Source organism: Lathyrus oleraceus, chromosome 5 (genome assembly GCF_024323335.1).
Source record: "Lathyrus oleraceus cultivar Zhongwan6 chromosome 5, CAAS_Psat_ZW6_1.0, whole genome shotgun sequence".
Classification (NCBI taxonomy): Eukaryota; Viridiplantae; Streptophyta; class Magnoliopsida; order Fabales; family Fabaceae; genus Lathyrus; species Lathyrus oleraceus.
In genome coordinates, this window is record NC_066583.1 from 476,552,265 (window position 1) to 476,580,140 (window position 27,876).

Here is a 27,876-nt window from a genome sequence, read left to right on the forward strand (position 1 = left end):
TCTAACTCTAGACTTAAGAAATTGCAGAAGGTATCAAGAAACCTCATTGCTTGGAAGCTCTGGTAAGAACTTTTGAACTCCCTAGCCTATCTCAGGGGGAGCTTCTGTCTATCTGATCTAATATTATTCATGTTTCATCTGCTAATTAAGTTTGTTTTGTCATCATCAAAAAGGGGGAGATTGTAAGAACAAAAATTGTTCTACAACAGATTCCTTGATTTTGATGATAACAAAGGATGAAACCAAAAATGGCACCCTAACGAAAAGTTTCTAAGTGTGCAGGGTTCTAAAGAAAGAAGGAAGAAATCTGATGACGTCATCAGATACAGAACCAGATCAGATACAAATTATCAAATGATCAGAAGCATCTGAAGTTGAAACACGTTCAAGAAAGTCTAACTCTGAGCAAAACAGCAAAGTATCAGAAGCATCTAAACAAGAAGTACGCTCTAGAAGTTCTGATTTTGAACAACAGTATGTCAAACTTCAGAAGCTCTTGGCGCTATCTGAAGAAATCATCAGAACTCAAAAGATCAACATCAGAAGCTAGATAGCAGATTCCAAGATCTCCAGAAACATGAATACTCTGATCATGAAATTGCTAATTATGAAAGAGTAACGTTAAAGTCAAGTAAAGTTTTGCAAATGGATTTCCTAATACAGAAAGAGACGTTAATCTCCAATTTCAATAAAGAAGGTACTATATGTGGTAAGTAGTCATTTCAAGGAGAGAAAGTTATCCTGGCAGAAGCTATTTATGTTATAGCGTAAATTCATTTTATTACTCATCAGTTTCAACTACTACCTCACTGATCTATATAAAGGACTGCAAATCAACATTCAGCATATAACATATACAAGGAAAAATATACTGAAACATCAACACTCAAGAAAACACTCTTGCTCTCTAAATCTTCACGAAGCTGTTGCTTATAACGCGAATCACTTTGTTCTTACTATTGTAATATTTGCTTTCTTAGAAGCACTTTAGATTACATAAATCTTTTATCTATTGTTTGTTTATTTCCTCAAGTGACTCTGTGTAGTTTGTATACTTGAGAGGACTAAGAGATCTTTCTCTTAGACGTTGTTTGTAAATCAATCTTTCAAGATTAGTGGATTAAGTCCTTGTTGAAGGCGAAATCACCTTGGCCGGATGGACTGGAGTAGCTTTGTGTTATAAGCGAACCAGTATAAAATCCTTGTGTGATTTTCATTTTGAAAAAGCGCTTATTTTCCAAACAATTCAAACCCCCCCTTTCTTGTTTTTCTCACCTTCAACCACATCACCACTTGACTTCCAATTGTCACTCACTTCTTTGATACTCAAATGAAGAGCCTTGGCCACAACCCGAAAATCAACCTCCTTTGGCACATCTAAGAAGGGAACCTGATATCTGATCGGGACATTCATCAGAATGGAGTACTCCTCAAGAGTGGGCGCTAACTGATAATCCTAGAAGGTGAAACAATGGAGCTATGGGTCATAAAACTGTAGGAGAGTCTGCAACGGTACTAGATCTACCACCATCTTCAACAGTGTCAACAAATCCCCATACTGATCAACAAACACCTTCTGATTACCGCCGGTCACAAAGTTGCTCAACTCCACCAAAGACGTCAATGGCTCACGGTGAAAACTGTAGCTGCAAGTCTTCCTCTTCAACTCTGGAACAGTTGCCATCTCTCACAGTGAATAGACTCCTGAATGAACCTGAGAAATGATATGCATGAGGAGATTAGCTTTTTTTTCTTTTCTTTTCTTTCCTTTTTTTATTGCATTATTTTTTTGAAAATAAATATGCTATGGTGCAAATGATGCAAACACGACTGGCTGGCTGTGTGTTACGGAGTACAGGATCAAAGCTTCGGCCTGAATTCGGAACCATAAAGTCATCTGAGACCCCAAAGTCATTTGGAACCCATATATCTCTGAACCAAGTCACCAACAGGAGCCAAGAGTCACCAACAGATCAATAATCACCGACAAGTCACCAATGGTACCTGTAATGATTCATTCCCTCCCCACTCACGGGTGTAATCTAGGCCAGGGTAAGGTTAAGAGAAACGCAGGATAAACAACCCTTTCATAGGATATCATCATGTACACACCCGATGTATGCACCGATAATACCCCATCAGAGTCTGGACTGCTCGTGATATCATGTTCCGCTAAGTGGCGCAATACCACCCGCTTCCCAAGAATCACTCTATTCCTAGGTGTCCTAGAGTTCACTCATAGCCTGGGTATTGGGCCTTTTACCTCTTGTAACTCCCACCCCACAGAGAGACAAACACGCAGCCAGCACAGATGAAAATATGATGCATGAAAACATAAATGCAAACATAAACAAATAAATGCAATAAATGAAACAGTAGAAGCAACCAAACCCTATCCTAAAGAGCACTAGGAGTGACTCGCTTAGGGAAGATGGACCAGCAAGAGGTCAACTTCTCTTAAATCCCCAGCAGAGTCGCCAGCTTTCGCATTACGCGAAAAACCGGCGGGAAAACGAAACAACAGAGCCGCCACCGTGCGTTATTTATCCCAAAGGAGGGAAAGGAAACGCTCGAAGTAAACCTGGAAAAGACATGGTCTCGCGACCAGAGAAAGATGGGATCAGGAGTCGGTTATGCGAAGGGAAGGTATTAGCACCCCTACGCATCCGTCGTACTCGACGGGATCCACGCACAAAAGAATAGAAGAAAGGTTGCTAAAGACTGCTCAAACACTGCACAAGGCTGGAAGGAAACACAAAAAGACAAAAGAAACGGGACTCGGCAGGATATCGCATCCTGGGCCTACGTAGTCTGTCAAGCACAGACATCAGAGTCGACGTAGTTCGGGACAGGGGAAACGTGCTCGCTAGGATGTCGCATCCTATGCATACGTATCTTCTCTAACCGGAGAAGAATCAGAGCACTCGTAGCTCGGCTAACGCACACCAAACAAAACCAACACAGGAAACCGACTGCCAATCGCTGGACTTACGTCAGACTCCACACAAACAGGCAAACATGGAAACCGAATGCCAATCGCTGGACTTACATCAGACTCCGAACCAACAAACACACACACAGGAAACCAACTGCCAATCGCTGGACTTACGTCAGACTCCAACACACACAAAGGGTTGAAAAAGACAAAGGGCGCCCGGAGAGATCAACTCATCTCCTGCCTACGTACCTCATCTGGTATGAGGATCAGGGCGACGTAGTTCCCCTGAACAGGGAAAGAACTTCTAACCTAACCAGAGACAGAGGGAGATAACAGACTACTAGGGAGACTACGACTCGAGCCTAGAAGTTGTCATGCATACGATCCCTATGTTGAGGTTTCTATCCTAACTTGCACAGGAAGCAAGCTATCCTAAGCAGCACAATCAAACAAACAAGCATAATAAAGCAAGCACACACACTATATGCAAACAATTGGGCTCATACAAGGTTAGGCTGCAGAAACAAGCCAATTGGAATGGGGTGTTTTTAGCTCTTAACCCTAACATTGAGAGTTAGGGTGAAGCAGATGATATAGGAAGTGAGGGTAAGACCTCACAGCTCTTATCCCTAGCCTGGGAGAGCTTGACTCAAAATAGAAAGTGTGGGAGTTCAGAATGTAGGAACTCTTCTCCACAGATGACTGTCACAACAAGATCTTGGGTTCTTATTCACAATGCATCAACACATGGTGTGTGAGCAAAGTGAATGACACAACTGAATAGCAGGGGATGGATTGCACATCCCTTTTATCTGCCAATTGCCTCTTAAGAGGTTTTTACCTGCTTGGCACAAAAATTAAACAAACACAAGCATTGCCTCTTAAGGAGGGCTTCAGACAGGTGCCTACCAATAACAGTAGGTCTTCCAGACTACATGAAGATCAAGAAATTATACCTCAGTGGTATGCAAACCACAAGCAAGCAAAGCAAAGTTCAAATGAACTTAAAGCAACTTAGGTACCTGTGGAAACAGCTAAACCAATCAGTACAACTTCCAGACAAACAATCAACAGTTAATATCACACAGACAGACAAATCCAATCAAACAACAATGGTGCAAAGCACAAGGCAACATAAATGAATTGTCCTCAAAGCCTACAAAACCCACAAAGGTTAGAAAATGACAACAATTGATCAAGCTTAAATGAAGGAGCCACTCCAATCATGGAAATGTAGACTTGAACCTGAAATTCACAACCCAAATGGTAAGTCCAAACCACTAGGTCAAAGCCTAGGGTCAAAAGAGGATCAAAAATCCAAAATAGAACCTCAAAATCAACACAAATCAACTTCAAACACATATTAACATGTCTTAAAAAGTTCCACATCAAAATCAATAAGTAAGTTCAAATGGTAGGCAAGAGAAGCTAATGACCAATTCAAGGCATACAAATGGACAATGAGATTCAAAATTCCAAATCAAATCAGAAATGGTTCAAATAATTCTGGAAAACATCATGATCATTCAACACATTTAAAACATCCATCACACACAAAATTAGAAACATTGGAGATCATTTGGCATGGAAATCACATGGTACAAGTTAGACAACCAAATGTGTGACACAAATTGTCACACCATGTTAACACAAGCATAAAGCAGAATTGGAGCATGGGAAAAATGTCAAACCAAAGCTAAAATGTCCATCAATGTGTCTAGAATCAGCATGCAAAATTTTAAGTTCATTGGATTAAAAACAAGCATTTCACAACAAGATAAGCAAGGCAATGTCACAAATGGATACATGATCAGATAACCTAGCACCAAATAAAATCCAGTCATTCACAATTTTGGAAATCATGATCATTAAAAACTAGACAGAACAAGGAGCATTTTGCAAAAAATTGGGATTGAATTGGATGATTTTTCAATTTGCTATGATTTTATGAAGTTTGGAAAAAATTTGAAGTTCAAAAATGTACATGGCATGAAATAAGGAGGGAATATGTGAAAAATGATGAAGCAATTGAATCATTTGAAGGCGCCAAGGATCGAACCCGGTGTGGATTCAAATTGTGATGCGCGCCAGGTGCTAAAACGCACCGTTTCATTAATGACTAGGACGTCCAGTCACCAGTCAGCGCCCAGTCAAACAACATGGACCAATAAATCTGCCAGGCAAGCGCGCACATGGACCAATCATAGTGAAACCCTAAGCCAGCATGGCAAATAACCAGGAAACCGTGGCCAGTGCATGAAACCGTTGCCATAGGATGAACTTCATCTTCTTCGTGAGGAAGAAGATGAACAGTGTACAAGCTCCACAATTTTCCAGCAAAATTTTCCAGAAATTCAAAGTAATTACATCAACATGTAGCACTTTCAATGGAGATAATGGATCGAGTATTGGCTAAGCATGAATCAACACAAACAAATAGAATCGAGCAAAAGAAAGTTCATACATAAAACTTGAATCAACCCTAACTCAGTCAATAGTGCATCAAATCACACGATTCTTTCACCAGAATTACCAGGAGAGCAAGATATACAATAATATCACAACGAATTTCAAAATTAAGAGGTTCGAATCATGACCTCTTGAAGAACAGCAAGCTGAAATCGTGTGCTACAAGGCTCAGCAATGGTCCAAAGCTCTTCTACAATGATTGTTGAGATGATTGATGGAGAGATTGAAGCTCAAACAAGCACGAATCCAGTAGAATTTGAAATCTCCATTAATGCTTCAAGCTTCATGTATGGTCAAGTATGGCACAAATTCCTCCAGATCCACGTCCAATCTTGCTCAGAAATGCTTCATGATCATGATTCCAACAAGAGAAATGGCTTTTGTTTGAGAAAATTGAAAGTTCTTGCTGAGAGAAATTTTTGATCAATTCAAGATTCAGATCTGAAAATGTATGTTAATGACCAATGCAGTTGTGATTATGATTATATATGCCTTGTTAATGATTCTGAAAACCTGTTTAAGCCATGGTTAATTGAGATTAAGAGAATACAAGGTGTGTGCACCAATTTGTATTTCCACTCCATGCATAAGATGGCCACGTGAACAGTGCACCACCAAGGCCCAAATTCATCCAAAATAAGCCCATGCACCAATCAGAATTGGAATTTCATGCATGTGATCAACCAAAATGGTTTTAGCAATTTTCCTTCAAAAAACTTCATGAATGAGCATATGATCATGCAAAAGAATTTCATGCCATGTAATGAGATATTTGGAAAGTGCATGTCATGAGGAACAAAATGCAAAAAGAACCACCAAAATTGGAGCCTTGGTTCAAAAGTTATGGCCATTTGAATTTTCAAACACACTTTGCCATGAGTTGATCATATCTCCTCAACCACACATCATAAATCCATGATCTTGGACTTTTTGGAAATGGGAGAGAAAGATCTTAAACTTTCATGTTGGACAAAATTTCATTTGAAGCTTTCTTGATGATGTAAAATTGAGTTGAAGTTGGTCCAAAACCTTTCCATTTTTGGAAATTTCAAATTATAGGTCACTTTCTATTTTGGGAAATTCTTGACTTGACTTCAAATTCTTCAATGTGAGTGTTTGAAATGTCAAATGAGACTTGTTTGAACATGAATGAAGTATCTCTAACCACTTCCCACCTCCAAATCCATAGTTGACTTTGCAGTTGACTTTTATGGGCCTCAGATGACTTGCACATGGACTGATGAGTTCTGAGCCTTCAACACTTGGCCAAGTTGCTCAAAAATGATCCTTGGGTCATGTAAGCTCATTGGAACCACCATAGGGCTTTCATCTCATGGAAAATGCTCTTGCTCTCTTGCACAGTTGAATCTCCTGACCAGTCTTGACTGATGGGATGTAGCATGCTATGCAATGCTAATGCAATATTAATGACCTAAAAATGAAATGTATATACAAATGGGAGGTGCAAATTTGAGGTGCTACAATGAGGACCGGCTTGAAAGATGACGTCGTCTACAGTTTCTTCGACCCAGAGATTGGTGTACTGAGAGATATGATAGCATTGATTACACCTGACCATGTGGGGTTGTTCCATGAGGGATACGGTGGTATTCTGAAGTTGGTTTTCAGGCTTACAGATACAGATAGGAGTGCCATCCATACTCTTCTCCAGTTCTATGATCCTGGTCTGAGATGTTTTGTTTTCCCGGATTACCTGTTGGGGCCTTTGATGGAAGACTATGCCAGCATCCTGGGTCTTCCGATCAGAGACCAGATTCCGTTTTATGTCACTAAGGGGGAACCTGATATTGCTGAGATTTCTCGTGCTCTTTATTTGAGCCCAAAAGTGACTAAGGAGGGTTTGAAGGAGAAGGGAAAGTTGCCCGGTTTTCATCTGAGTTTCTTGGAGGCCAAAGCCAAGGAGCATGTTGTTGTGGGTAATTGGAGGGTTGTTTGTGCTTTGATTGCTGTGAGCATTTATGGGATCATTCTATTTCCTAATCAGAAGAGCTTTGTAGATATCAATGCCATCCAGTTGTTTATGCAGAGGAATCCCATTCCTACCTTGGTTGGAGATGTCTATTACTCGGTCCATAATCGGAACGAGAAGAGGCGTGGGGGATTGATCCGATGTTGTGCTCAGCTACTATACAAATGGTTCATGGGATATTTGCCTTCCAGAGGTGCCTTTGTTTCTCTTGATCCTACGGTTAATTGGGCGACCAAGTTGATGGGTTTGCGAGCTAAGGACATAGCTTGGACTCATAATGGTGTGGCTGGACGAGATTTCATTTGCAGTTGTGGGAGCTTTCCCAATGTGCCTCTTATAGGAGTTCAAGGTTACATTAATTACAACCCAACGCTTCTTAGGAGACAAATGGGGTTTGCTATGGAGGTTCCTCCTCTCGAGTGTGAGATTCAGGAGTCTTTCTACTTCCCGGTTGAGGGTAATCCGTCACAGTTGAGGCAAGTGTCCGGGGCATGGCGCAATATTCAGAGGAAGGGCAAGGCTCCTTTTGGTAAGGTTAATAGCAGGTCTCTTCCTCCATTTGATGATTGGCTTAGGAAGAGGATTGAGCTCACGCATCTACCATTTCCTGGAGGTGATCCTTGGTGTCCATTGATTGAGGGGCCATGTTCTTCTATCAGCATGGAAGAGTTCCTTGAGATGAAGAAGGCCAGAGATCAGCTGCAAGCAGAGAAGACTGAATTGGAGATGAGTGTTGCTAGGATTCAAATGGCTAATCAGGAAATCAAAGGGAGAATAGAAGATCAGGATAAGAAACATGCTCTGGAGGTGAAGCACTTTGAGATAGACACCACGTATTATAGGAAGATCAGCCAAGCTTTAGAGTCATCTACAAAGGAGCACGACATCACTAAGGAGAAGTTTGCTAGAGCCTTGAGGGATATTGAAGATGAGAAGAGGAGGTAGATCCTTGTGAAGACCCAGAGAGATGCCAGAGTCAAAGTCCTTATCACCGAGTGGGGAAGCAAAGCTGAAGATTAAGGAAGAAGAGAATGTGAAGATTATTGCTGAGAGAGATCACTATCTTGCTGAGAGAGATCATTATTTCCGACAGATGAAGATTCACCAGAAGGAGGTGGGGAGATTGCAGCAGGAGAACACTGAGCTCAGGTTTGCCGTGAAGTTTACCAAGATGGTCGATGATGCAGAGCCCTCTGTGGGACCTTCTTCGGTTTAGACTTTTGTTATCATGTGTTGGATTACCGTCAGGCATGTTGACGGAATTCACTTGCTAGTATTTTCTTCCTGATTTTGGAGAATTGTATTTGATTTGTATCAGCCTGATGTATGAATCTTGCACTTGTAGTGCACTTTTGATATACAGTGGTTATTATCATTCAGTGATTGATCTTCGAAGCTTTATTTGCTTTCCTGTGCACACTCACATTACACACACATGGTTGGGTGATATCTTTGCTAAATCACGATTCTATGCTCTGTATGGCAAAGCCAGATGATTGATGTCAGAATATTGCTGTCAGATTATTATCTGTCTCGATGAAACCAGGATCGAAAGACAGAGTGTTCCTCATATGGATAGACATTGCATTCATGCGTGAGTCATAATAACTGTCTTCTGTTTTGCAGGTGTCAGTTTCTAACATGTTTGATTGACTCAGGAACGATGAATCCACCCAACGCTGACATTCTCGAATTGAAAGAAATGATGAGGGAGGTGATCAACGCCATGCAAGAGTTTTCCTTGGGGCAGAAAGCAATCGCCGAGAAGGTGGGGAGGATTGAAAGCTGGCTTAAAATGGGGGAAGCACAGGGAATTGCTTCGTCGTCTGGAGTAAAGAAGCCCTTGGGTGATGGTCAGCGCGAGAAGGAGGGCGAATTGAGTGATGTGTATGCCCAAAGGGGACACGGTAGGGATCGTTACCACCCGTATGCTGCTACAGTAACGATTCCTACTGGTAATCAATCTGTGCAACAGCGACAACAGTCACCTCAACAGAGAACACAGAGAGCTGGGTGCCAAGTAAGAAGAAGGATGACAGACCGTCAGTTCGATAGGCCACCCGTGACTTATGCCTTTCTATTTAAGAGGTTGAAGGATCTTGGGTTGGTTCAGCCAAGGACATTGGTTCTAGTGAGACCGGATCAGAGGCTTGCAAACTATGATGAGAACGTCAGATGTGAGTTCCATTCTAGTGCACCCGGACATCACATTGAGGGGTGTAAAGCTTTTAAGCATGTCGTTCAAGATCTGGTGGATTCTAAAGCCATCAATTTTGCACCGACGCCAAATGTTAACGCTAACCCCATGCCGATGCATGGTCCTATTGGAGTGAACATGATGTCAGAAGATAAGAGAAAAATAGAGGTGACGAATGTGAACCAGTTGAGGACTCCAATGTCTTTGGTCAAGAGACATCTGATGAAGAGTGGAGTTTTCCCTCGTTATGATAATCATTGTGCTGCTTGCACCGTCACTGCGAATGGGTGCGTAATACTGAGGGAGACGATTCAGAGAATGATGGATGAAGGAAGTCTCCGATTTGAGAAAGTTGATTGGGGGGAAGAAGACATCTTTGTCAACCACTTGTCATCGTTCAAGTACGTGGAAATAGACGGTGAGATATTTGAAACACCGAGTCAGGCGTTTGAAACCGTCAAGGTGGAGAATGCCATTTTTGCAAAAGAAGAGAAAAAGCCGTCCATTTCTTCGTATAAACAGGCTGCTGAGGTGGTGAAGAATGGAGAAGCCCCAGGTTGGGGAAGGATGATAAACATCTCCGCCAAAGAAGACAGGTTCAGGGTTGGCTATCAGTCGGGCCAGGGCTCGTCTGGACAGAGTAGAGGACGTCGTCAACCGTTCACGTTCACCGGTGCTGGAATGCTAGATCCAGATCACCTCTGTGCGGTGGGTAAAGAGACTGACAGTGACTGCGAGCTCGATGGTTGGATAAAGCCGTGCGTACCAGGGATGGAAGTCCAGAACTGGAAGGCTGAAAAGATCATCACTGTCACTCTACGTGAAGAGTAATATTTCTGTTTTTCAATACTGTCTGCATGAAAGCCATGCGTTTTTCCTGAAACGTAATGGTTCATTGTAAGGGCCACCTCATGTGTTTCATTTTGCAACATTTTGCATCATTAATAAATGGATGTTTTTCACATTAAAAGCGGTGTTCCCTGTTTTTCATTTATTTTTGCAGTTTAAAAACAAAAATAAAAAATGGCAATGTTTATTTTCGTTTTTCCTTCTTTTTGATTAGCTTCGTTCCGACTTTTGGTATTCTCCGGATCTCATTGATAACAATTCGGTTACACCTTTGTATGACTTCGACAATCCGATCTATCATGCCGAAGAAAAAGGCGAAGAAGATTGTGAACTGCAGGAGGAATTAGCCAGGTTGTTAAAACAAAAGGAGAAGGTAATTCAACCGCACGAAGAGCAAGTCGAAATTGTGAATCTGGGTACCGAGGAGGTCAAGAAAGAAGTGAAAGTTAAGGCCGCTTTAGAGGCAGATGTCAAAAGCAGAATGGTAGCCCTGTTGAAAGAGTATGTTGATATCTTCGCCTGGTCTTATCAAGATATGCCGGGGTTGGATACCGATATCGTTGTGCACAAGCTACCATTGAGAGAAGACTGTCCTCCAGTAAAGCAGAAGCCGGTGCTGGAACAGGATGAGAAGGTGAGAATGTGTATGGACTACCGAGATTTGAACAGAGCTAGTCCGAAAGATGAATTCTCATTACCTCACATCGATGTGTTGGTAGATAATATGGATCAATTCTCGGTGTTTTCCTTCATTGATGGTTTTTCTGGCTATACTCAAAACAGATTGAAATGTCGTCAGATGATATGGAGAAAACGGCGTCCATCACACTGTGGGGCACTCGATGTTATAAGGCGATGCCGTTCGGTCTCAAGAACGCCGATGCTACTTATCAGAGAGCCATGGTGACTTTGTTTCATGATATGATTCATCCTGAAATTGAATGTTATGTTGATGACATGATAGCAAAGTCCCAAACAGGAGAGGGGCATTTGGTAGATCTGGCCAAGCTGTTTGACCGGTTGAGACAATTCAGACTGAGGTTGAATCCGAATAAATGCACTTTTGGAGTGCGGTCCGGTAAGTTGTTGAGGCTTATTGTGAGCGAAAGAGGAATCGAGGTTGATCCTGCTAAAGTAAAAGCAATACGAGAAATGCCTGAACCGAGAACAGAAAAAGAGGTTTGTGGTTTCTTAGGGAGATTGAACTACATTTCACGGTTCATATCTCATCTAACAGCCACGTGTGAACCCATATTCAAGTTGTTGAGAAAAGATCAAACGGTCAGGTGGAATAATGATTGTCGAGCGGCATTTGAAAAAATAAAAGAATATTTGCAGGAGCCTCCGATTCTGATGCCTCCTATGGAGGGGAGGCCGTTAATCCTGTACTTGTCAGTCCTCGAGGGGTCTATGAGGTGTGTACTGGGGCAGCATGACGAGTCTGGTCGAAAAGAGCATGCAATTTACCTTAGCAAAAAGTTTACCGACTGTGAAACAATATATTCACTGCTCGAGAAAACTTGTTGTACTTTGGCATAGGCTGCTCGCCGACTGAGACAGTATATGCTGGTTCATACCACTTTATGGATTTCCAAGATGGATCCGATCAAGTAGATTTTTGAGAAGCCAACATTGACCGGATGGGTTGCGAGATGATGAATGATTTTGACCGAATACGATATTCAGTGCACCTCTCAGAAAGCAATCAAGAGGAGTGTATTGTCTGATTACCTCGCCCAGCAACCCATTGAGAATTATCAACCGATGATGTTTGAGTTCCCTGATGAGGACATCGAGGTTCTCAAATTGAAAGATTGTGAGGAACCGATCCCGGAGGAGGGGCCTGACCCTGAATCCGAACGGATTCTGATGTTTGATGGGGTCGTTAACGTGAATGGAAGCAGGGTTGGTGTTGCTTTGGTTACGCCAAAGGGGAGCCCACGATCCTTTTGTTGCCCGGATAACATTTGAATGCACCAACAATGGTGGCTGGGTATGGAGCTTGTAGCCTGGGTATCGCTTTTCGGTGCGTACGTCTACTAGGGCAACGCCGTTCTCACTCATGTATGGGATAGAAGTGGTATTACCTATTGAGGTCCAGATCCCATCGTGGAGAGTCCTTATGGATGAAAGTCGGAAGAGGCGGAATGGGTAAGGACTCGGTACGAAGAGTTGAGCCTGATTGAGGAAAAGAGGCTGGCGGCCATCTGTCATGGGCCGTTGTACCAGCAGCGGATGAAGCGTGCTTTTGACCGAAAAGTGTGACCTCGTGTATATCATGTGGGAGATATGGTGTTGAAAAGGATCCTTCCTCCTCAGAACGATCGAAGGGGAAAATGGACACCCAATTATGAAGGTCCGTTCGTGGTCAAGAAGGTTTTCTCTGGCGGAGCCTTGTTGTTAACGACCATGGATGGCGAGGACTTTCCATCCCCTGTGAATGCGGACGAAGTTAAAAAATACTTCGTATAAGATACCCGCTGGACGAAAAGAATAAAATAGTCCAGGCAAAAATGGGCATCCCGGCGAACCAGAAAAAAATGGAAAAGGTTCGGGGAAAAATTAGGGATATAAAAAGAAAAACTGTACACCCGGCAAGTCGAAAACCCCGCAAGGGCGGCTTGGGAAAAAAAGGGTATCCCGATGGACTGAAAACCCGAAAGGGCGGTCCAGGCAAAAGAGGGATTGAAACGAACAACGGCGTCTAGCATGATCGTTTACTTTGGTTAAGACACCATGGATAATCCCCGGCAGGGATTGGTCTGAAGCGTCTTGTTCAGAAGGCAGAAAGTGCGGAGAGTCTTGAGGACATATGGGGTGTAACCGAGTTGGAACTCGATGAGATCACGGTTTTCACATTGCCATTAGGATAAATTTTCCTTTTGTGCGCAATTACCTCTTTTCAGGAATTGCTTCCTGTGTATTACTCAATTATGAACCATCTTTTTCAATCAATAAAATGCATATTGAGTCAAATAATTGTGTTTTTGTTTTCATTACCGCTTTGATTGCAAAAACATCCGTTTATTTTGATAAGAATCTTTGCATTTCGAAACATAGAGATCCCTTCCAATGCATGTTTATAAGATTGAAAGCCTAAAATCTTATTTGGAAGGATGAGTGACCTAGGTGGTGAAATCTTGGCACGCCTGGGGCACGTTTTTATCTAACGATCTCTTTTGCAGGTGCTGTTAGATATTTTCACTCACTTGCAGGTTATGATGTGAAGCTTTTGACAAAGGATCCCCGTGGAGTCCAATCAGGGACGAGGAACGGAGGAATGGTGAAAAGACGATGAAAGAATGGTGACGATCCTAGAGGGTTAATCAAGAAGACTCTTCAAAGTCTGAAGGACTGGAAAGTTGGTATGAATCCAGGGAGTTCGATCTCCGTAGAGTACGGAGAAGTCGAGAATACAAGGTGATGAATCAGAAAAGTCCAGACGAGTCTGGGAGTTCTCAAAAGTGGAAAGCTGACACTGGATTTAGATGATTGAATACCAGGGTTCGACGAGTCGACGGGTGTTCTGTGCCAGACTTTCCTTATTTCCCCAGCAGATTCAAGGTCTGTGTATTCCCTAGCAGGGTCGGGATGGTTATCTCCCCAGCGGGTTCAAGATCGGTAGTTCCTCAGCAGCCAGGCCGGAAGGTTGTTATTTCCCCTAGCAGGGTGGAGATTGTTATATCCCCAGCGAGTCTGAAAGATTGTTATTTTCCCTGCAAAGTACGTTGGTGGTTTCTTCCCCAGCGAAGTCCCCAAGCGGATCGGGTTTCAGTGGAGGTCGTCCCTGGTGAGGGTGATCCTTTCCCCAGCGGCAGTACTATTCCCCAACAGGGTGGAGATTGGAGCGATAGCGAGTTCCTCAGCAGAGTGCCTCGAGCTCCCCAGAAGAGTCCCTTGAGGGGGATACTTGTTTATGCATTCATCATTTAGAGAATCATAGCATATTGCATCATAAATTGCGTAGCATTTCCATGGTTGTGGAGCATTACGCCGAAAAATCATGCATCAGCATTGCAAGCATAAACTAGTCTCAAGCCGTGGTTACCGTTTGAGGATTGGTTTCGCCAATTGGAAGATGTTACTCTGAGGAGTTTAGCATCATGACGTTAGAGCAACAATGTTCCCCAGTAGTGCGATATTGGAGGAAGAATTTCTGTCGTGCGAGATGGAAGTTGGAAGGTGTTACTCTGAGGAGTTTAGCATCGTGACGTTGGGTCAATGGTATTCCCCAGTAGTGCGATATTGGAGGAAGAATTTCTGTCGTGCGAGATAGAAGTTGGAAGGTGTTACTCTGAGGAGTTCAACATCGTGATTTTGGAGCAACAACATTCCCCAGTTAGTCCCCAGCAAGCGTCTTCCTGGTTTTGACATATGGAGATGTCATCCCTGCGATACCAGTAAGTGTCGTGTCGATCCCCGTAATGTCCCTTTTCTTTTGTGTCAGTAAACATCATTGTTCGATGTCAGTAAACTTCGAGTTCCTTCCCAGTCATCGATAAATGTCTGGTCGAGTATCTTTTCTTTGGTGTCAGTAAAGATCATTGTTCGATGTCAGTAAACGTCGAGTGCCTTCCCAGTCATCAGTAAATGTTTGGTCGAGTCTCCTTTCTTTGGTGTCAGTAAACATCATTGTTCGATGTCAGTAAACGTCGAGTTCCTTCCCAGTCATTGGTAAATGTCTGGTCGAGTATCTTTTCTTTGGTGTCAGTAAACATCATTGTTCGATGTCAGTAAACGTCGAGTTCCTTCCCAGTCATCAGTAAATGTCTGGTTGAGTATCCTTTCTTTGGTGTAAGTAAACATCATTGTTCGATGTCAGTAAACGGCGAGTTCCTTCCCAGTCATTGGTAAATGTATGGTCGAATACCCTTTGATATGTCGCCATCAGAGTGGTAGTTGGTGTTATTTCCGGCATTGCCAACGGAATTATCACAAGAAAATGGAGAACGAGGTTCATTGTTTGGCAGCAAGAGTAATATGAAGTTATCGGGGTTCAAAGGCGGTGATCCGGGATCATCCGCGCGAAAGAAAATATTTGTCCGGGGTTCAAGAAAAACAAAAGAAAGAGAGAATTAAAAGAAAAGTTGTGGGGTCCAAGAAAAGGAAAAAATATAATAATCCCCAGCGGAGCGCAAATTGTTCGTTTTTTCTTGGTATTCAATCACTCTTCACCCTGATCATCTGAAAGTCGAGGCTATTCATATCGACAGGTTCACAGTGGATTGAATAGGGGCAGCTGTAACACCTCAAAATTTGCCCTCCTCTTCTCGGGACTAGCTTAGCATATTGCATTTCATTTTGTAGGACAGTAGGCATTTGCATATTGCATATCATTTGAAATAACAAGTCATCCTCCTAAGTCTTTCTCAGAAGATAGAAAGGTTGAGAGATTCATGCCTGAGGGTCTCATGAATTGATCACTAGCCATCTGAGGGTTTGTGCTTCAATTAGGGTTTCTTGGTCCCTCAAGAAGTTTGAGCATTATCTTATTGGCAAGATACATCATCATCATCATGGTTATGTCCTTATCAAAGGCATCAGAATTCATGCTCAAATTCCTTGAGATTAGGGTTTTGACCTCTGGTCAACCCTAATCAGTTGCATTCTACCAGTCAGGGTTTCTCAAGGAGATAGGGTTTATTTCTTGGATGGAGATCATATGGTCATTATCTTGAGCTTATTTGAGCTAGGGTGTCATTTTGGAGCCATTTCCTCAAGTGGTAGAGGCTCAAAGTCCACAGTGCATGTTCAAGTCATTTGTCAACCATAAAAGTCAACTGAAAGTCAACTGAGGGCTAGGAGGTGGAGAAATGGTTTGAGATCCTTCATTCATGTCCCAAAGAGGCTTATTCATCATTACAAATGCATATCTTGAAGAATTTGAGGCCAGATCAAATCTTTCCAAAAATGGAAAATGACCTGTAATTGGAAGTTTCCAAAAATGGAAAGTTTTTGGTTCAAATTCAACTTGATATTACATCATCAAAGAAGCTTCAAATGAATTTTTATCCAACATGAAAGTTGTAGATCTTTCTCTCCCATTTCCAAAAAGTCCAAGATCATGAATTTATGATGAATGGTTGAGGAGATATGATCAAATCATTGCCAAGTGTGCATGGAACTTCAAAAGGCCATAACTTTAGACTTATAACTCCAAATTGAGTGCTCCTTTTTGCCAAATTCTTCTCATGACATGAACTTTCCAAATCATTCATCACATTGAATGAAATTTCATCACATAATCATTTGCTCATTCATGTGATTTTTGGAGGGAAAATCATGAATTCAAAATTGGTGCATCATGTGGACTTTTTAACCATTCCAACATGTTCATGAGAGGATTTTAAGTGAAATTGCATGGCCATTGCTACTGTTCACGTGGGATTGCATGCATGGGGTGAAAAAACCAATTTTTGCATAACACCTTTTTTCTCACTAAATTTCATTAACCAAGTCTAAACATGATTAGCAAATGGATTAACATGTCATATAAATAGCTAATCGTAACAGAATTGCTCATTATTCATCATTTCTAGATCTAGAATTTTTTCCCTCCAAAATTTTCTCTCAACCAAAATTCAAAATTCTTCCATATAACATTGAGTTTTTCTTCCATATTCTGGTTCTATGATCTTGATTTAGTGCAGATCCAGCTTTGTTTTGAAGGATTCGTGTGGAAATCAAGCATGGCAAGTTCATGAAGATGAAGATGGAGTTTCAAATTTGAGCAAGATCTAAGCATCTCCAGGCCTCAATTTCAACTTCAGGATTCATAACAGTGATATAGGAGTGGATTTACACGCTTGCCAAGCCTTGGATCTGCCACTGCCATTGTTGGATCTTCAAGAGGTCAAAAATTTGAACCTCTTAATTCCTTTTTTTATGTACATAATCTTGTAGATCTTGTTGTGGTGAGAATTCTGATATAAATATATTTGAATTTGGATGAAAAATGAAGAAGATATGTGGATTTCAAGTTTAGATCTAGAAACTTCTTTGCTTCAATTCAGAAAATCCATGGAGATTTAGGCTTAGATAATATGATATTTGAATTCTACATTGAAAGAGCTTTCCAACGATATATAGTTTGTAAAATTCTGGAAAAAAATATTTTCGTGAACAGTAGCCACCACCGTCTTCATGAAGAAGACGGTGGTTTCCGCCCGTAGCGTCCACCTAGCGTCCGCCTGCGCATGCTGGCTAGGGTTTGGCAAAACGACGTAGTTTTGGCATAAGCGTGTACACACTTCGATTCCTGCTAGCGCCACTTTTTCAAATTGCTTCACATTTATTCATTTCCCTCCCTTTTCATGTATGTGCTTCATTTTAATTCAATTTTTTTATCCAACTTCAACAAATCATAACTAATTGTAGAATGATCCAAATAATTCCAGGTTTTTTGCTACTTGATCCTTGATATGTGTAGAATTTTATGATGTTAATTTCTGGAATTGTGCATGGTTGGAATTTAAATTGTGTTAGGATAATTGAACATGTGTACATTTGTGACCTTGCTCCATTCATCTTATCATGAAATGCTTGATATTGATCCAAATGCCATGAAATTTTGCTTGATTGTTCTTGACATGTTGATGGATGTTTGAGGCTTGATTGTGCATTTTTCTCATTTTCCATTTCTGTTTTATACACATGTTTGCATGGTGTGACAATTTGTGTCACACAATTTGATTATCAACTTGTGCAATTTCATTTCCATATCAAATGATCTCTGTTGATTCTGATATTTTTTATGATGATTGCATTGGATGTATTGAATGCTCATAAATTTTTCCAGAATTATTTGAATCATTTCTGTTTTGATTTGGAATTTTCATTCTCAATGTCCAAATGTGAGCTTTGAAATTGTCTTTGACTTCCCTTGCACATGAAATGCCTTTGCTTGATGATTTTGTTTTGGTCCTTTTTAGGACTTGTTCATATGTGTTTGAAGTTGCTTCATGTTGAATATCAAGTTCTGTTTTGACTTTTTGCCCCACCTTTGACCCTAGCCTTTGAGCTAGTGGTTTGGTCTCATCCTTTGGACTCTGTGTTTCAGGTTTTCAAGCAATTTGTCACATTGGTTGATATGATCTCATCACTTGAGATACAAGCTATTTTGGTTGACTAACCTTGCTGTTTTGTAGGTCTTGTGGATGATGAATTAATTTAGTTTGCTTGCATCTCATGCCTTGCATTGATGTTGTCTGATGATTGGTTGTCTCACTGTTGGACTTTCTGATTGTTTTGTCTGAATACCATACTGATTGGTTGGTTGTTTATACAAGTGCTTTAGCTGCTTTAACTCATTATTTGAGTTGCTTTACTTTGCTTGTGGTTGGCATACCACTTAGGTAACTTCCTTGATCTCCATGTAGTCTGGAAGACCTGTCATGTTACTTTGGTAGGCACCTGTCTGAAGCCCTCCTTAAGAGGCAATGTTTGTGCTTGTTTATCTTTGTGCCTTGTACATATAAAGACCTCCTAAGTGAAGAGGCATTGGCAGATAAAAGGGATGTGCAATCCATCCCCTGCTATTCAGTTGTGTCTTTCATCTTGCTCACACCATGTGTTGATGCACTTTGAATAAAAACCCAAAATCTTGTTGTGTCAGTCATGTGGAATAGAGTCCCATATTCTGGACTCCCACACCTTCATTGATAAAAGTTCTCCCAGGCCAGGGATAAGAGCTATGAGGTCTGATCCTCATTTCCCATGTCATCTGCTTCACCCTAACTCTCAATGTTAGGGTTAAGAGCAAACAACACCCCTTTCCAGTTGGCTTGTTTGTCGAGGTTGATTTGACCCCTTGACTAAAGCCCAACCATGTTGTGTGAGCCTTCTTGTTTGCATATAGTGTGTGATACCTGTTCACCCGTTTGCTTACTTGTTGCCTGTGCGAGTTAGGATCTGTTAGAAACCTCAACTAAGGACTATTGTGGATTACATGACAACTATTAGGCTCGAGTCAGTCTCCCTTTTAGTTTGTTATTTCCCGGTCTCTGGTTAGGAGAAAGTTTCTCCCCTGTTAAGGGGAACTACGTCGCCCTGATCCTCATACCAGATGAGGTATGTAGGCAGGAGATCATGCGAGATCTCTCCGGGCAACCCTTTTCTTTTTGTGTGTGTTTGCTTGACAACTATAGGCTCGAGTTCCAGACTCCCTTTTAGCTTGTCTGTTTGTTAACCTCTTGTGTGTGGGTATGGAGTCTGACGTAAGTCCAGCGATTGGCAGTCGGTTTCTTGTTTGTGTTTGTGTGCTTGGAGTCTGATGTAAGTCCAGCGATTGGCATTCGGTTTCCTGTTTGTGTTTGTTTTGTGTGGAGTTGGACATAAGACCAGCTATTGGCAGTCTGTTTCCATTTGCGTGTTTGCTTTGACGTCTCAGCGTCTGTGCGTGTGTTTTATTTCGACGTGCGTTAGCCGAACTACGAGTGTTCTAATTCTTTCTCTGAATAGGGAAAGATACGTAGGCATAGGATGCGATATCCTATCAAGCACGTTCCCCAATTCACCGAACTACGTTGACTCTGATGTTTGTTTCTGACAAACTACGTAGGCCCAGGATGCGACATCTTGCCGAGTCACCTTCCTCCGTCTTCCATCTGTGTTTGATTCCAGTGTGTGCATTCTTTTTGAGCAGTTATTTAGCAACCTTATTCTATTCTTTTGAGCGTGGATCCCGTCGAGTACGAAGGACGTGAGGGGTGCTAATACCTTCCCCTTGCGTAACCGACTCCCGATCCTTGTAATCTCCGGTCGTAAGACCATTTCCTTTCCAGGTTTACTTCGAGCGTTTCCTTTCCCTCTTTTGGGATAAATAACGCATGGTGGCGGCTCTGTTTGTTTGTTTTTCCCGCCGGTTGTTTTTCGCGGATGCGACAATGGTGTGCCAAACAAGATCATTACTAATAATGGATCTAACTTGAACAACAAGATGATGAAAGAGCTGTGTAGCGAGTTCAAGATTGCACATCATAATTTTTCTCCCTACAGACCCAAGATGAATGGGGCTGTTGAAGCTGCTAACAAGAACATTAAGAAGATTATTCAAAAGATGGTTGTTACATACAAGGATTGGCATGAGATGTTGCCATTTGCTTTGTATGGTTATCCTACATCCGTCTTCACTACAACAGAGGCAACCCCTTTCTCTCTTATATATGGCATGGAGGTTGTGCTCCCCATGGAGGTTGAGAGCCCATCAATGAGAGTCTTGATGGAAGCTAAGTTGACTGAGGCTGAATGTCTTCAGAGTCGTTATGACCAGTTGAACTTGATTGAAGAGAAGAGATTAACTACCATGTGTCATGGTCAGTTGTATCAGCAAAGGATGAAGAAATCCTTTGATAAGAAGGTCAAGCCTCGTGTGTTCCGAGAAGGTGACCTCGTGCTCAAGAAAGTCTTATCTTTCGCGCCCGATTCCAGGGGCAAGTGGACTCCAAACTATGAAGGTCCGTATGTTGTTAAGAGAGCCTTTTCAGGCGGTGCTTTGATACTTACAATTATGGATGGGGAGGATTTCACTCATCCTGTGAATTTAGATGCAGTCAAGAAATACTTCGCCTAAAATAAAAACAGAATAGCTCGCAAAGTTGAAAATCCAAAAGGGCGACTTAGGCAAAAATAAGCGTCTCGGTGGATTGAAAACCCGAAAGGGCAGTCCAGGAAAAACTTAGAGACATAAAAATGAATATATATCCCGCTAGATTGAGTACCTCACCTTAGGGCAATCTAGGCAAAAATTAGGGATTTGGCAAGTAACTGCATCCTGATAAGACTTTGTTCTACAAGCTGTCTTCTGTCAAAGATTCTCGCTCAGTCATCGTCAACTGAAGCTGCAAATACATTGAATTTAGAGTTGGTGGAGAAATGGTCATTATGTTCAATGTAGCCTTTTTTTTCCAATATATATCACCAATTTCAAATTTGTAAAGATCCATGGAGTCTCGCCATTTGCGGACTACCATTCTATCAAATAAATTTGAGCCTTTATCCAATTCTTTGCATTCTTATTTGTTTATGTTTAACAAATGTTGCATGTTTTAATTGATAAATATCATTGATTTAAACAAATAAAGTTTTTAAACTGTTTTTTAAACTGTTTTTTAAACAAAGTGAACATTCATAATGACTGAAACGCTAAATGGAATGTCTTCAGTGCTCTCCCAAGGATAGTACGATTTCCAAAAGGTAATACATTTGTTCACACTTCTGGCATGTTTGTATCCTTTTCATCATCTTTCAGGTTGTCTCCCCAGCGAGCGCAGAGAAGAGTGATGCATCCTTAACTCCCCAGAGAGTCTGGAGTTTTGGCCTTGATCTTTAGAGATGTGTATACCTCTATATCAGGCACTAGCGTTTATGTTTTATCAATTACATGGTTGTCATCCCCTGTGCGGACTGACCTAAAATCCCTTATAGATTGATAAAAGTTGATATGCTATCTATCCATGAGGAAGTTTATCTTTCCCCAGTGAGCAGAAATTCCCAGCATGAGTAGAAGTCTTCAGCATGAGTAAGCATGTGTTCCCGGCAAAGCTATCTTTCAGATATCTCCTCAACAGTAGTTTCCTAGAGCAGTTGGTGAAGGGTTTGTTCCCCTTTTCATCCATAGAATGGCACGTGTTGACGTAAGATTCGTTCCCGATTCCCTCAGCCAGGATAGTTCCTCCGGAGGTACTTATAGTTATCCCCAGCAGGTTGGCTTACAACTCATCCCTAGTAGGGTTGCTCATAGCGGACTATCCCCAGTATGGTCACCTACAGCCTATCCTCAGTGAAGTTGCCTGATCGGAGCCTGATAATTTGTTTTCCCCTCCTTGTTGGAAAGTTTCCTCTAAGTTAAGCTGGTGGTCAAGATGTTGTGTCTTTCCCCAGCGGAGCAATTGATTCTCTCTCCCCTTAGCAGAGATGTCTCTCCAACATTTGAGAAGGAAGTGTTTTGATTGATAGAACTTCTGTTTGGTGGTTGTTCCCCACAGAGTTTCATATCATTCCTTGATAAGTTCCCCAATAGAGTTTCTTCTACGACGAATCTTATCCGTGTTAAGCTCCCAATAGAGTTTCCTCTACGTTGGATTTTATGTTTGTTCAACATCACATACCTGGTTGGTGGTTGTTCCCCTAAAGTCTCACATCTTCCCCTGATAACATCCCTAGTTGAGTTTCTTCTATGACGAATCTTATTGATATCTCTGCATGTTCCCCGACTGAGACTTTGCCTATCCCCGACGGTTGATAGCTGTGACCTTTTGCTTATCCCCAACAGTGGTCTTTGTCCCCGGAAGTGATTGGTGTCTCCTATTTGATGCTTCTCACCCGATTGGATTTCTCCTATGGGCCTAGCCTTTCTCTTCTGAGATGTTATACCGGATGTCCGTCCGTTGATTCTCGGACCGGTTTGTGTTAGATATGTCTGTTTGTCAGCATTAATCATACATAAACCACGCATATACATGCATGATCATAACATTCAAATATTCATGCTTGCATTCTTTGCCATATATCTTTGCTTGTTATCTCCTGCTGTTGGTGAAATATTCTTCCCCAAGCAGATGTCTGTGTCTGATCTCTCCATATAGAGTCAGCCCCGTAAGTAAAAAGTGTCTACCTTTCTTTCCATATTCCCCACTGAGTTATGTCCTCGTGGATGATTATTGTTTCAGTTTCCTCCCCATTATATATAGGGATGGAATTGCTCCCCTGAGTTATATCCTCATTGGGTTGAGTCTTATTTAATTGGGTCTTTCTAGTTTGTTCCAAGATCGACTCCTTTCTTGTTATTTCCCTGCAGTTCCCTGGTGGATTTAATTGTTCAAATGCTCAGTAACCAGTAATTGTACATCTCTCCCCCAGTGGATCTTTGTTGGCCTTCTACCTAGTAATCGGTAGTTGTAAGTCCTATTTTTGTGGTTTTCTACCCAGTATCCGATAGATGTAATCCCCTCTCTGTTGGTTATCATTATCCAATATTCGGTATTGATATTCCTTCGTTTTTGGGTATACAACCCAATAACCGGTGATATATCTCCTGGATAATTGCTTTTTGTCAAGAAATTTATCCCCTGCGAGTCATCTTTCATTTACCCTTGTTTTGTAATGATTGTTTCTCCACCTGATTGGTCATCATTTTATACCCAGTATCCAGTATCCCGATGTCCTTTATTTTCGGTCGATTTATCCTTTATTAACCCAGTAACCAGTTGTGGATAATCTTCCATGCGAGTATGTTATCTACGTTATGACGGTAATAGATAATATATCTCATGCGCTCTTCAGTCGAAGTCTTTTTCTTCCCTAGTCGAGTAAGATTCGTATTTCCTTATGGAATCGAATATCCATCTTGTAAATTGAGTTTGCTTTTTTAGCCCTCCTTTTTGGATGATGAGTGTCTTGGATTTATTCTCAATTCACGCCTGGTTGGTCACCTATTATATGCCTAGTAACTGGTATCCCTGGTGTTCCTTCCTTCTGCTCCCTATTATGACTTTTGGTCCCCTATGGAGTCAGATCTTCCTGAGTTGAGATGTGCCTTTTAGGTCCTCCTCAGATGTTTTGGACGATTGATATCTCTCACCCTTATGCCGATCTTAGATATTATTTCTCCATGAGCGTGTTGTTCTTTCACCCAGTAACCAGTGATTTGATCACATGTCTCTCTTTGAGTTTATTACCCGGTAACCGGTAATATCTCGTTGTTTCTTCCTCAGCTGGATCATTTATGGTTTTCCCCATCTGAGTCCGGATTTTTATCCGATGTATCCTTTGTGGATAATTTTGCTGTATTGGCATATTCCCCAATACATGCAGCTTTGCGTCAGCTCGAGTCTTTCCATCGATTTATTTTCATGGAATCCCTTCGTGTCTCCCAGCAAGTTTCAAGTCATGACCTGCTCACGCATTCTTATCCTATTTTCCCCGGAGTCTCTGTCTCCATAGTGAGTGTGCTACTCCTATGGACTTTTGGTCTTTCTCTGATTTCTCTTTCATTTGTGGCCATATTTCCCCACAAAATATTAACTTTTGCATGCATACATTTGCATCATGAGGTCTCTTAGGGACCAAAATTCGTCTCTTTACTATTATTTAAGCCCATTCTACCTCGTCGAGACGAAGATTTTAACCTTTATATCTCCGGCTAGAATGACCTTAAATAGGGGCATCTGTCAGACCCTAATTTTGACCCTAAGATCCCTCATGGCATCATATTATTGCTCAATGCATTGCCTCCAGGATCATAGCATGTGTGGCCCCTTAACCCTAGGGTGGGACTTGTGTGAGTTGGTTTGAGACCACCAAGCATGCTTGAATTGTATGTTATTGCTTTTCTTATCTTGTTTACTAGCCAAAAGCACAAAAATATGTCACTAACCTCTTTTGCTTTGAAGCTCAAGTGATCACATGTGCCCTTGCTCCTAAGAGGCTCTTATGCTCAAAGAAGTGGCCAGATGAAGATGAAAACAAGCATGACAATGGTCTACAAAGCTCTTAATCATCATATATGTCTCCCAAGTATCTCAATTTTCCAATTTGATCAAGATAACCCAAAGGGCTTGAGGATTGTTTCCCAAGGAAACCCTAATTCAACTATGCATTGACTGTGCCTTGCTCATGAAGCAACCTCAACCTATGATGAAATTTAATCAAGGGAAGTTCTTTCATTCATTATTTTATGCATATATGAGCCTATGTGAGTATCCTCAATCATTCATTCATCAAGATTTGAAGTTTGGCCTTGAGAAGTTGACCAGTCAAGTCATATGACTAAACTGAGGGTCCCTGAGACCTAACTTTTGATGTGTTTGTCAAATGAATATTACCCCAAGATAAAACATGTTCTTAATAACCATAAGAACAACTTTAATGTTCATCAAAAATCCCTTTGAAACTTGGAAGGTCATCATTCATTTTAAAACATTATAGGTCATTTTGACTGAAACCCTAATTTTGGGTCAACTTCCCAAGGACCTAACTCCCTTATTTTTTATGATTTTGAGGTTAGACCAATTGCATTAGAAATATTAAGATGTATAATTCAAATTTTATGTTGGAAAAAAATTTATAATCCTAAAATAAACACATGTGATAATACAAAACATTATAGGTCACTTTGGACCAAAACCATTGAATTTGAAAAATGTCCAACTTCAAGTGCCTATAACTTTCTCATCAAAAATCCAAATGATGAAAAATTGAAGTCCAAATTGATAATCTTGAAAATACATACAACTTTTATGTTGGAGGTTTTTCCATTTGAGGCTTGCATCATTGAAACAGAAGGGCTTGAAGTTGGTCACTTTTGGGAAAAAAATTCAAAGGAAACCTATACATGTTTTGTACCTCAAACTTTAAGGCCAGTTTTCACAAATTTCCAAACTCCAAATGGATTTTTTCCCAACATAGCTTTTGTTCCTTATGTCAAGACCTTTCCAACCATTACTCACACCACCATGTTTGGATTTTATATGTGTGAATTTCTAAGAGGTGAATGTTTATGACCAAATATGCAATTCACTTTGTAACTTGATGCATAAGCTAACAGCAGGCCTTTTGCACGTCCATTTCAACTCCAAATGATATCAGCATGTAATTCCATTCAACTTTGGCCCTCACATGCGCCTGTACAAGCCCATGCATGGAGGACCCAATTCTCATGCACACGAGTATTGCCTTGCATTGCTTCAAGCTCAACTATAAATACATGCTCCCCCTCATTCAAAAATCAACCTTATGGTGATCTAAAGCTCTGCTGAAATCAAAACCTAACCTCACTCAAAGGAATTCCAATTTTTGTTTCTCAAATTCAAGCTTGAATTTCAACACAATCAGTTGATCTTCAAGTCTTATTCCTTAGCCTTGCATTCATATCACATCTCAAGATCAAATTTGAAGCAAAAGTTTGAAGAAATCGTGTTGTTCAAAGCTGCTCTTCAAAGGTATAACACCAAACTGTTTTGATTTAAAGCTTGCTATACAATATGAATTGCTTGTGTTTAAACTGTTTTCTGAAGTCCTCGAGCAAGAGGCAGGCCAGTGGTGGTCTTGATTTCATGATTTGAAGCATTTTAGTTTGCACACCTTGAATTTCAAGCTCAGATTTCTCACTTGATAGAAACATTAAGCACAATCCAAGGTTACAGGGGTGATGTACATCACCCCAACTTCATTTTGGTACCATGGTTTTGCATTTTCATTGAGGTTGAAAAACCTGCACGTGGTGGCCGGAGTTTGTTCTCTGGCCGGAGAAGATGGTGGTTTCCACCACCATCCCCACGTGGATGTGTTTGTGCCCTTGGATCTGTTTGAAACGATCTAATCTTGGCCATGCATTCTATTGACTTGTTTTAATTCCAATTGTGGCGCGTTTGACTAAGGACTATGGTATGCCAGCGCCTCTAAACCTTTGGATACAACCACGTCATTTAATGAATTCAGTCCAGCGCTCCTGGTTTTTTCCTATTTTCTATTTTCTGTTTTATTTTCTTTTAATTCCATTAATTTTTAAAAATTCATAACTATTTTATTTGAAGTCACAAAAATATGAGACAAATGGCCAAAAAATTCTTGAAAAATCTAGTTTCATAATCTGATTTTTAATCATTTTTGTGACTTCATTTGATATTTTTTGTGAATTATTTTGTTTTAATAGTTTTTAATTCATTTTAAATACTTTTTGACACTGAAAATTCCAAAAATATTTTCTTAACACATATGGATCATGATAAGTCTATGAAAAATAGTCTCATCAATTTCTTAATTGATTTGAGATTTATTTGAGATTTTAGTTCATTTGTGTTATATTTTATTATTTTTAATTGTTTTAAAATAGTTTCTGTTTTCAAAAAATGTTGAGAAAATTTGTCAAACCTTGTTTGACCATGTTAGACCTATGATGATTCAATTGGACTTGTTGAAGTTGATTTGAATTGAAATTGAGGTTTGACCATATTTTGTCCACTTTAATTTTGCATTTACTTTTAATTCCAAAAATCCAAAAAAATAGGTGACTTGTTGACTTCTAGTCTTCATTCCTCTTCTGTTTTACATTGGTTGATGATGATTTGATTCACATTTGATCATTGTGTTTTGATTATTTCATTTGAATTCTCCCTTTATTCCATTTCATCTCCATCTCATTTCTTCTTTTTCTTAGGGATAATGAGTTAATGATTTGTGGTTAGTCTTGACATATGAGAGGCTTAACCTTCTTTGATCCAAATCAAAGTCAACTTGATCAAAGATCAAGTGATTTTCTTTGTGTCCAAGATAGGTTGCTTCTTGGTCAAGCAAAAAACCTAAAATCCATACAAGGCTTTCCTTCTTTTCATTTGGCATGGCAAGTTGTAGGAGCTTGGCTTAATAATCATGATCTCTAACTTGTGTTTGTTTGCCTATAGTTTTATTGACCGGCCTCAGATAGGTGTGGCTACT